General features: G+C 39.9%; 1 non-coding gene across 1 annotated transcript; it reads left to right on the forward strand.

Annotated features, from left to right (window-relative positions):
* The first annotated feature begins 6,049 nt into the window (after positions 1–6,049).
* Positions 6,050–6,158, forward strand: LOC149751340 (small nucleolar RNA R71). Its single transcript, XR_016398410.1, has one exon. It is a non-coding gene; the product is annotated as a small nucleolar RNA R71 (small nucleolar RNA).
* The last annotated feature ends 4,044 nt before the right edge of the window (positions 6,159–10,202 follow it).

A 10,202-nucleotide genomic window follows, 5' to 3' on the forward strand; every position in this document is an offset into this window, starting at 1 on the left:
GATTACCCTAGTGGACGAGTGTTGTCTCGTGAGGGTTTGCAGTGATGTCACCCACAAACATCATTCATAAAATGATATACAATGAAATTTAAGTCAATGCACACGTGATATATATTTTTCTCAAGCATGGCAACTATCAAAGCAAGGGTAATACTGAAGTGTAGTATGCATAAACAGATGACTTTCTTAGAGCACTAATACCTCCACCACAGCATGGTACCGCTTGAATTTTAGGTGCACTACTCAAGTTCACAAGAGTTTACTACAATTTATTAGACCCTGATCCATCAAATTTTCAGAATATCTCATGTTGTCTAAATTTGTCAAAAATGGTTCGCATATAAAGAAGGAGCTATCAATCCCAACTAAACATCCAAAGTACACAGAGTTCCAAATTAATGGAGTCAAACCAGCCATTACCACATGTCACTGGGTTCAGTCTGACCAACCCTATTCATGCTTATTTTTATTTTTAAACACATATGACGATTACAATAATCCAACCTCCTTAGGCTCTAGTAAGGTCCATGTAGCGAGTTTTCGGCCAATGACTCCTGATCCAGTTGGCTCAAGGCATTAGGTGAAACACCCCTCGGGCTTAATTACTCGAACCAGACTACACCACGAGGTCAGACTTGTCATCTTTTTTTTTTTTTTTTTTTGCAATAAAAAGAGAAGGTAAACTGAACCATATAACGTGACTGCATTGTGGCTATAGGTCAACCAAGGTCGGAACATAAGGCACCTAGGTGATCTAGCTAGGGTATTCAACTTCTTTCTTTATGTGAAAACCAAATCATGAACCTTATAGTACGGACAAGGATACTCATACTTCTTTTACAGATATGGCTTAATAAAAATGCATTAAACAAACTTGAACTCCTGAGGCCTTCCTATAATCATTAAGTACATGTGCGGGGATCTAATAATAGATCTCTGATCAATCATAGTATGCATGTGTTCCTTGCTTTAATAGTTGCACAAACTCAATGCATGTGCATTTGCAATAAATCAAATACAAAAAACATGTTTTTTTTTTTAAAAAAAATCAAAATATTTCCCTCCCCCCAACTTAAACATTGCATTGTCCTCAATGTAATAGATACAAGAAAACTATATACGAGAGACAGTAGAGAAAATAATATTGGAGAGAAGAGGAATACCTTGAGCTGCTGATATCCAGAAAATAAGACCTACAAAACTAGAAAAATAATTCTGACTAATATACACATACCTTTGCCTTCATGTTCAGTCATAAGAAGGCTCCCCCAAGGAAAAGGAATCCTCTTCATCTGAAAAATTCTCAAGAAAAGGTTTTAACCTGTGTCCATTTACCTTAAAAATTCTACCATCCCGTGGATTCTCAATCTCTACCGCCCCATGTGGAAAAATAGTTTTTATGATGTAGGGACCTGTCCATCTTGATCGTAACTTACCAGAAAACAGATGTAAGCGGGAATCATATAAAAGAACTTTTTGCAAAGGTTCAAAAGATTTTTTCAAAATTGATTTATCATGTAAGATCTTCATTCGTTCTTTGCAAATTTTAGCGTTGTCATAAGCATCTCTGCGAATCTCATTAAGCTCGTTTAATTGCAATTTTCTAGCTAGACCGGCATCTTGTAAATCAAAATTCAATTTTCTAATTGCCCAATACGATTTATGTTCTATTTCTACAGGCAAATGACACGCTTTTCCGTAGACTAGCCGGTAGGGAGACATGCCAAGATTGGTTTTGTATGCAGTACGATAAGCCCATAATGCATCTGATAGTTTCAAGGACCTATCTTTTCGTGATGGGTTCACCGTTTTCTCCAAAATACGCTTGATCTCTCGATTGGCTAACTCTACCTGGCCACTAGTTTGCGGGTGATATGGGGTAGCAACTCTGTGGGTGACACCATACTTTTTTAATAATGTCTCAAAAGGCTTATTACAAAAGTGTTTTCCACCGTCACTAATTATAACCTTAGGCATCCCAAATCGTGAAAAAATATTTTCTTTTAAAAACTTCAGGACAGGTTTGTGATCATTGGTCCTACAAGCAACAGCTTCTATCCATTTGGACACATACTCGACCCCAACTAAAATGTACTCATATCCAAAAGATGGTGGGAATGGGCCCATAAAATCGATGCCCCAACAATCGAAAATTTCGATAATAGTAATGGGTTGAAGAGGCATCATTTGCCTACGAGTTAGGCTTCCAATACGTTGACATGGATCACATGTCCTGCAGAACTCGTGGGCATCTTTGAACATAGTAGGCCAATAGAAACCACATTGCAAGACCTTTGCAACAGTTTTCTTAGAGGCAAAGTGTCCACCGCAAGCATCAGTGTGGCAGAAAGAAAGTATGCTTTGTATATCATGATCCGGTATGCATCGTCTAAGGATTTGATCGTTGCAATATTTAAATAAATAGGGGTCGTCATAGTAATAATTTTTTACTTCGCGCAAGAAAATTTTTCTATCTGTCGACCCCCAATGCTCTGGCATCCGGTTTGTAACAAGAAAATTTACAATATCTGCATACCATGGTATACTAGAAAGTGCAAACAACTGCTCTTCAGGGAATGAGTCCTTGATGGAAAACTGTGGCACTGAATCATGAAAAACTAATCGTGATAAATGGTCAGCAACCACATTTTCTACTCCTTTTTTATCTTTGATAGTGATGTCAAATTCTTGGAGTAGAAGTATCCATCGTATTAAGCGTGGTTTGGCCTCTTTCTTATCCAACAAATATTTTAGTGCCGCATGGTCCGTGAAGATAACAATAGGAGCACCAAGGATATAAGAGCGAAATTTATCTAAGGCAAATACTACTGCAAGCAATTCCTTCTCGGTGGTGGTGTAATTCATTTGAGCATCGTTTAAGGTTTTGCTTGCATAGTAAATGACATATGGCTTATTATCCTTGCGTTGTCCTAGGACAGCTCCTATCGCATAGTCGCTAGCGTCGCACATAATCTCAAAAGGTAATGACCAATCGGGTGGTCGAACGATGGGTGCAGTGCTAAGCATAGACTTCAACTTTTCAAATGCCTCCTGACAGGTTTCAGTCCAATTGAACGGTGTATCAAGGGATAGGAGGTTACATAATGGTCGAGCTATGACACTAAAGTCCTTGATGAACCTCCTATAGAATCCGGCATGACCCAAAAATGATCTAACATCTCTAACCGTCTTGGGTGCAGGTAGCTTAGCAATTAAATCAGTCTTAGCTCTATCTACTTCCATTCCTTTTGATGAAACAATGTATCCTAGGACAATTCCCTTTGGCACCATGAAGTGGCATTTCTCCCAATTCAGTATCAAATTCTTTTCTATACATCGAGCTAAGACTGCTTGTAAATGTGATAGGCAATCATCAAAGGAGTCGCCAAAAACGGAGAAATCGTCCATGAACACTTCTAAAAATTTCTCGTTCATGTCTTCAAAGATGCTGAGCATGCATCTTTGGAATGTTGCAGGTGCATTACACAACCCAAATGGCATTCGTCGGAAAGCAAATGTGCCAAAAGGACAAGTGAAGGTAGTCTTCTCTTGATCTTCTGGTGCAATTTCAATTTGATAATATCCCGAATAGCCATCAAGAAAACAATAGAAAGCATGTCCTGCAACTCTCTCCAATACTTGGTCTAGGAAGGGTAGAGGAAAGTGATCCTTTCGTGTGACCAAATTAAGCTTTCGGTAGTCAACACACATGCGCCAACTCGTCGGGATACGAGTTGGAACTAGTTCACCTTGTTCATTTTCTACTACCGTCAAACCCGATTTCTTAGAAACGACTTGAGTAGGGCTTACCCACTTGCTGTCGGAAATTGGGTAAATAATACCCACGTCAAGCAACTTGAGGACTTCTGCCTTAACCACATCTCTCATTGTAGGATTTAACCTTCGTTGCATTTGCCTTGTGGTTTTGGCATTATCCTCCAAATATATCCGGTGCGTGCAAATTAAGGGGCTAATCCCCTTCAAGTCGGCAATAGACCACCCTAAAGCTCCTTTATGATTCTTTAGAACACCAAGTAATTTTCTTTCTTGGTCATGATTAAGATCAGACGAGATAATTATAGGGTAAGTGTCCTCGGGTCCAAGAAAGGCATACTTGAGTTCCTTCGGTAAGGGTTTCAATTCGAGCTGGGGTGCTTGCTCACGGGATGGTACTATTTTCATTTCTCGAGGCGACAACCTCTCAAATTCTCCTACTTTTGGTCTCCACCCATTGACCATCTTGATATCCAGATTATCCACAATAGGTGTGACTGACAAATCATCGTCATCGGTTCCATTAGGACACCGATCAATTAAGCTATCATTGGATGGGTCTTTAATTGCTTTAGCTAACAAATAGTCTTCTGCGATGGTTTCAACCCAATCAACCTCCTTACTCTCTTCGGAATCATTGGGTTGTTTGCACACATTAAAAATGTTCAGTTCTAAGGTCATATTACCGAAAGAAAGCTTCATGACGCCATTCCTACAATTAATCAATGCATTAGAAGTTGCAAGGAATGGACATCCTAAAATGACCGGAATCTGAGACTGTGAGTTCGAAGCCGGATGTGTGTCCAATACGATAAAATCGACAGGAAAGTAGAACTTGTCTACCTGGACTAATACATCCTCGATAATCCCCCTTGGAATTTTAACTGACCTATCAGCTAATTGCAAAGTGACGGAGGTTGGCTTCAACTCACCTAAACCAAGTTGCTCATATACAGAATATGGCAACAAATTCACACTCGCCCCTAAATCTAACAATGCTCGCTCTATCCTAAAGTTGCCTATGATGCATGAGATGGTTGGGCAACCTGGATCTTTATATTTAGGGAGAATGTTGTGCTGCAATATAGCACTCACATTTTCGGTTAAAAATGCCTTCTTCTTAATATTTAATCGGCGTTTGACAGTACACAAGTCCTTCAAAAATTTGGCATATGAGGGTACTTGTTTGATTGCATCAAGAAGAGGTATGTTGATCTTTACTTGTTTAAAAAGTTCAAGAATTTCAGAATTAGGTTCGAGCTTTTGCAACGGCTTTAACCGTTGTGGAAAAGGTGGAGGAAAAGGACATTCAACTTTCTTAGTAGAAGTTGGGACCTCAACTTCTTCTTTGTCCCTTTCATCAACTTTGGGAGCATCAGAATTAGAAGTGACCTGCGGTCTCAATGGGACGGTTTGATCAATGACTTTCCCATTACGCAAAGTCACGATGCTCTTTGCATGCTCTGTATGCGAACTAGAAGGAGCCGTATTATTACTACCGTGCACTTGTGGGTTAGGTTGGGGTTGAGCTGGAAGCTTACCCTTCTCATGGGTACTTAGGACGGTAGTCAACATTGACAATTGGTTCCTTATGTCTTCAAAATTTCGAGTATTTTGAGCATTGATATTAGCTTGACCTTGTAGAAAAGTTTGTATGGATTGCAAGGTATCCTCGATATTTGGCTTTTGAGAAGGTGATGGTGCATAAGTAGGATGTGCAGGTGGAGGAGCTGAATGGTGTGACTGTTGAGGATGATCGTTTCTCCACCTAAAGTTTGGATGATTCTTCCAACCAGGGTTATAGGTATTCGAGTATGGATCGTTATAAGGCTTTTGGTAGGAGTTCATAGCATTTGCTTGATCGTGCAAGACTTCTTTGAATGCCGGTATGGTGGGACAATCTGTAGTAGTATGACCCGACATATCGCAGATACCACAACACTCGTTTCTAAGCTCTATAGTCTTGACAGGCTCAACCTTCCTAAGCTCAATTTCTTCTACCTTCCTAGTGAGAGCTGCCATTTTAGCATGAAGATCATCCTCAGTTCTGAGGTTGTAAAGGCCTCCCTGTACAGAGCTAGTAGGCTTAGGCAAAGACTTGTTGTTTCTATCCCCGTTATCCCAAAGTTGGGCAGTCTCAGCAAGGGAATCCAAATACTCCCATGCCTCATCAGGTTGTTTTTCTAAAAATCTACCATTGCACATGGTCTCTACAAACTGTTTCAACTGTGGAGATAAACCTTCATAAAAGAAGCTAATGGTTCTCCAAGTTTCGAATCCGTGATGAGGGCATGAGAGAAGAAGGTCTTTAAATCTTTCCCAACATTCATAAAATGTTTCATTATCTTTTTGTTGGAAATTGCTGATATGTCTTTTCAAAAAGTTGGTCCTTTGTGTGGGGAAGAACTTCTTTAAAAATTCTCTCTGCATATCTTGCCAATTTCTTATTGATCTAGGTCGCAAAGAGTTTAGCCATGTTTTGGCCTTATCCTTTAGAGAGAAAGGAAACAATGTCAACTTGAGGACATCCTCGGTGACATTTGGCACTCTAAATGTAATGCTCAATTCTTCAAAATCCTTTAAATGAAGATACGGACTTTCGGACTCTAACCCATGAAACTTGGGCAGCAATTGGATTACCCCTGGTTTGATGTCAAAATGTCCTACATTATCAGGAAAAATTATGCATGAAGGCTGACTAGTCCTAGCCGGTTGTAGGTATTGTCTTAGAGTCATAACATGGGGTTCTCGTTCTCGATTGTGGTGACTCCCCGCATCTTCATTTAAATCAGCCATCTCACAAGGTGTGAGATATTGCGAAGGAATTTCAGGGGTATGTCCTAAGGGATGATCTAAAGTTGTACGACTTAATCGACCGGTGTCGTCCCTATTCCACTTTAGCATGCAAAATATTTCCCTCTTTTTTTTTAAATATAAGTACCAACTAAAAATATCCTAAAACGACACCTTAATTCAAAAATCTATTCTCAATCAATCATGCAACAAAACATTACACCTCAATTTCTAATGTTTTTCTTAAATTTCTAGACAGCTCCTAACTGGTTTGAAGAGAACATCTAAGCCTCCAATCCGGTCTAATGAACCTAGTTGACCAGGTAAGCTCCCAGGTAAGTGGAGGGGTCACGATGCGTTCGCAAAGGTCCCACTTAAAACCCACTTGCCTCGAACAGATGAACTGTCTCCCTTATAGGGACAAAGCTTGCCTAGACATCAACTAAGCCACAGAGCGAAATTGGTGCAACTTTCGGTGGTCTTCGTCCTATTGAGCTCGAATGTCCTTAGGGGCCAACGTCTAGTTGATTTTAGTTAAGCTTGGGACATTTATGCACTGGGGTGATTTTTGGGCTAAGGACGAGTGATGAAATCCCGACCTTATCTTTTTAAATAGGTTTAGCCCTTAGAATATTTTATGCTGATGCCTTATACTATATGCAACAATCAAGAGATTTTTTTTTTTAAATGTTTTATGACATGACATTAAATTTCATTGAATAGGTGATCAAGCAAATTAATTATATATATTTATTTATTTATTTTAAATTTTATGAGTTGAAGTCTGAAATTTGAAATTTGAATTTTGAAATTTAAAATTTTTAAAATTTTAGGTTTTTCCTCTTTTTCTAATTTTGAATGATCACACTTGATCTTTTCTTAAAGTTTTTTTTTCTTAAATTTTTAATTAGCAACAAGGGTTAATGAGATATGATAACAATAAAATTCTGATTCTAAAAAAAATAAATGCAGAAAATTTAAAGTAGAAAGCAGCAAGGTTTCGTATTAATCTGATGGTCTTAAAAATATCCGAATGTCAATCAGACCGTTCAGATTATCTAACAATGTGTCTTGCACTAGCTGACCAAATTTGAGTCAAATCAGACGGCTAATTTCTATGATACCAGAGTTTGATGCAAACTATGCAGGGAATTAAAAATAGTAGTAAAGATGCAATTTTTTTTTTTTTCAAAAGAAAAATACTAACTACTAAGGTAAAAATTAAATCTAAAATTATACTAATAACTCAGCCGTTCCCCGGCAATGGCGCCAAAAACTTGGTGCAAAAATAAAACTGTTCTCCCAAGTGCAGGAGAATCGCACAAGTAGTATAACTCGAAAGTCCGAGGTCGATTCCTCAGGGAACGATCTTTGGGTTATTAGCTTAATTTCAGATTATTTGATTCAATAAAATTTGTGGATTAAGATGCTATTTTGCAAATAGAAAATCAATCAGTAAATAGAGAATCAAAGTTTGGATAGATTAAGGTGGTGTAGGGATCTGGAATCCCCTTTGATAATTTTGCATTCAAGAAATAAATTCTTTGGTTCTTGATTAAAGATGTAAAAGTAGAATAGATCAAAGCATGGAATATATTTTATGGTCATGTGAACTCTATTTCTAAGCATTCATCGTGCCTATTACATCAACGATAAATCAAATATTAAAGCAGTTCATATGTCGATCAACATAAACCATTAAAGAACCATCTACAAAATAATTATGCAAGAATCCATGATATATTGAAAATGTAAATCTGTAAGAATAAAGGTTTAGAATTTACTTCAAAGAAAGCAATACATCAAAGGTTCCTCCATCACCCTTCACCTAGGAAATCAGCCCTCCATTAAAACATTAAACTCTTCCTCTCCTCTTTTTTTTCTTTTTTTTCTTTTCGGAAACAGGGCATACCCTGTTTCCTTCTTCTCTTTTCTTTCCTCTGCCGCCACCCAACTCCTCTGTTTTCCCGATGAGAGCTCCCCCCTTTTCCTCCCAGCCGAGAGAGCTTTATAGCTCTTCCTTTGCACGCGATGGAGATCGACGGAAGGGCTGGATCTCGGCCGATGATTTCGAACTGCTGGAAGCTCGCGAACGGTTGCTTGAAACGGGAGAGATGGACTCGGGCGAGACGGATGCCGGAGGTGATTGCGGCCGTTTCCAATGCTGAGAATGGAAGCTGGGACGATTGCGCTCGGGAGGATGCTGTGAATCGTGAGCTGATGGGAGGCTCGAGCGGCTGGACTTGCGTGGGAGCTGATCGCGGGATGAGCTGCAGATCTGGAGGACGCCCGGAAGGGAGCTGATCACGGACGAATCAGTGGAGGAGGCAAACGGATGCGTGGGAGATTTGGGATGCTTCACGATCGCGCGAGTTTGGGAGAGGCGGATCCCGGCTGGGCGCGTGTTGCTCGGACGCTGGGATTGTGCACGGACGGTGAAGAGTTGGACGGAGAAGGGAGTTGATTGCGGGGATGGATGCTGGCTCACTCGCGGAAGAAGAATGGGAGCCGATCGCAGTTGAGGAAGACGGGCGGATGAGGTGGGCGGTGATCGCGGACGGAAGGGCTCGGGCGGATGCTGTGAAGCTGGGAGATCCGTTTGCAAATCTTCTTGGCTTGATGAATCTAAGCCCTTGGATGTTTCATTACACATTACCTCCAGATGACTGCCATGTGTCCCTCTGGTGCAAGTGTGCTTGACCAGGTTCAATTCTGTTTCAGTGTAATCAGGCTTGAAGTCGACCAAATGCACATTTAAACTCTGATTTACGATAATCTGTACCAAATAAAATATAAAATTAATGCAGCCCTTTTATCATTATTTGTTAGCAATAATATTAATTTAAGCAACGTGTAGAACGCACTTTTGTGCTCTCATCAGGATGCCTTTTGGACTATGCAATGCACTCGCAACTTTTCAACGATGTATGATGGCCATTTTTCAGATATGGTAGAAAACTTTCTAGAAGTGTTCATTGATGATTTTTCAGTTTTTGGCCTATCTTTTAACGATTGTCTAGATAATTTAACCTTAGTTCTGAAAAGATGTAAGGAGACCAACCTAGTGTTAAGTTGGGAAAAGAGCCATTTCATGGTTCAAGAAGGCATAGTCTTGGGACACGTCGTGTCCAAGAGGGGCATTGAAGTAGATAAAGCCAAAGTCGATCTTATTTCCAATCTCCCTCCACCCAAAATTGTGAAATAAATCTGTTCATTCCTTGGCCATGCTGGCTTCTACCATCGCTTCATTCAGGATTTCAGTAAGATTTCCAAACCCTTATGCAATCTTCTTGCCAAGGATACTCCCTTTGTCTTTAATGAAGCATGCGAAGAGGCATTTGAAAATCTTCGCTCGAAATTGACCACTGCACCTATCATACGGCCTCCTAATTGGACCCTTCCATTTGAACTGATGTGTGACGCATCTGACTATGCCATTGGGGCAGTTTTAGGGCAACGGCTAGATAAGGTACCTCATGTCATCTACTACACTAGTAAAGCACTCTCAGATGCACAATTGAACTACACCACCACTGAGAAAGAGTTACTAGCTGTAGTATTCGCGCTAGACAAGTTTCGATCGTACCTTTTAGGATCCAAGGTTACCGTATTCACTGATCATGCTGCCCTTCGAC

The sequence above is a fragment of the Phoenix dactylifera genome, chromosome 14 (genome assembly GCF_051530095.1).
Source record: "Phoenix dactylifera cultivar Ajwa chromosome 14, Ajwa_hap1_PhDact_Kaust_v1.1, whole genome shotgun sequence".
Taxonomy (NCBI): domain Eukaryota; kingdom Viridiplantae; phylum Streptophyta; class Magnoliopsida; order Arecales; family Arecaceae; genus Phoenix; species Phoenix dactylifera.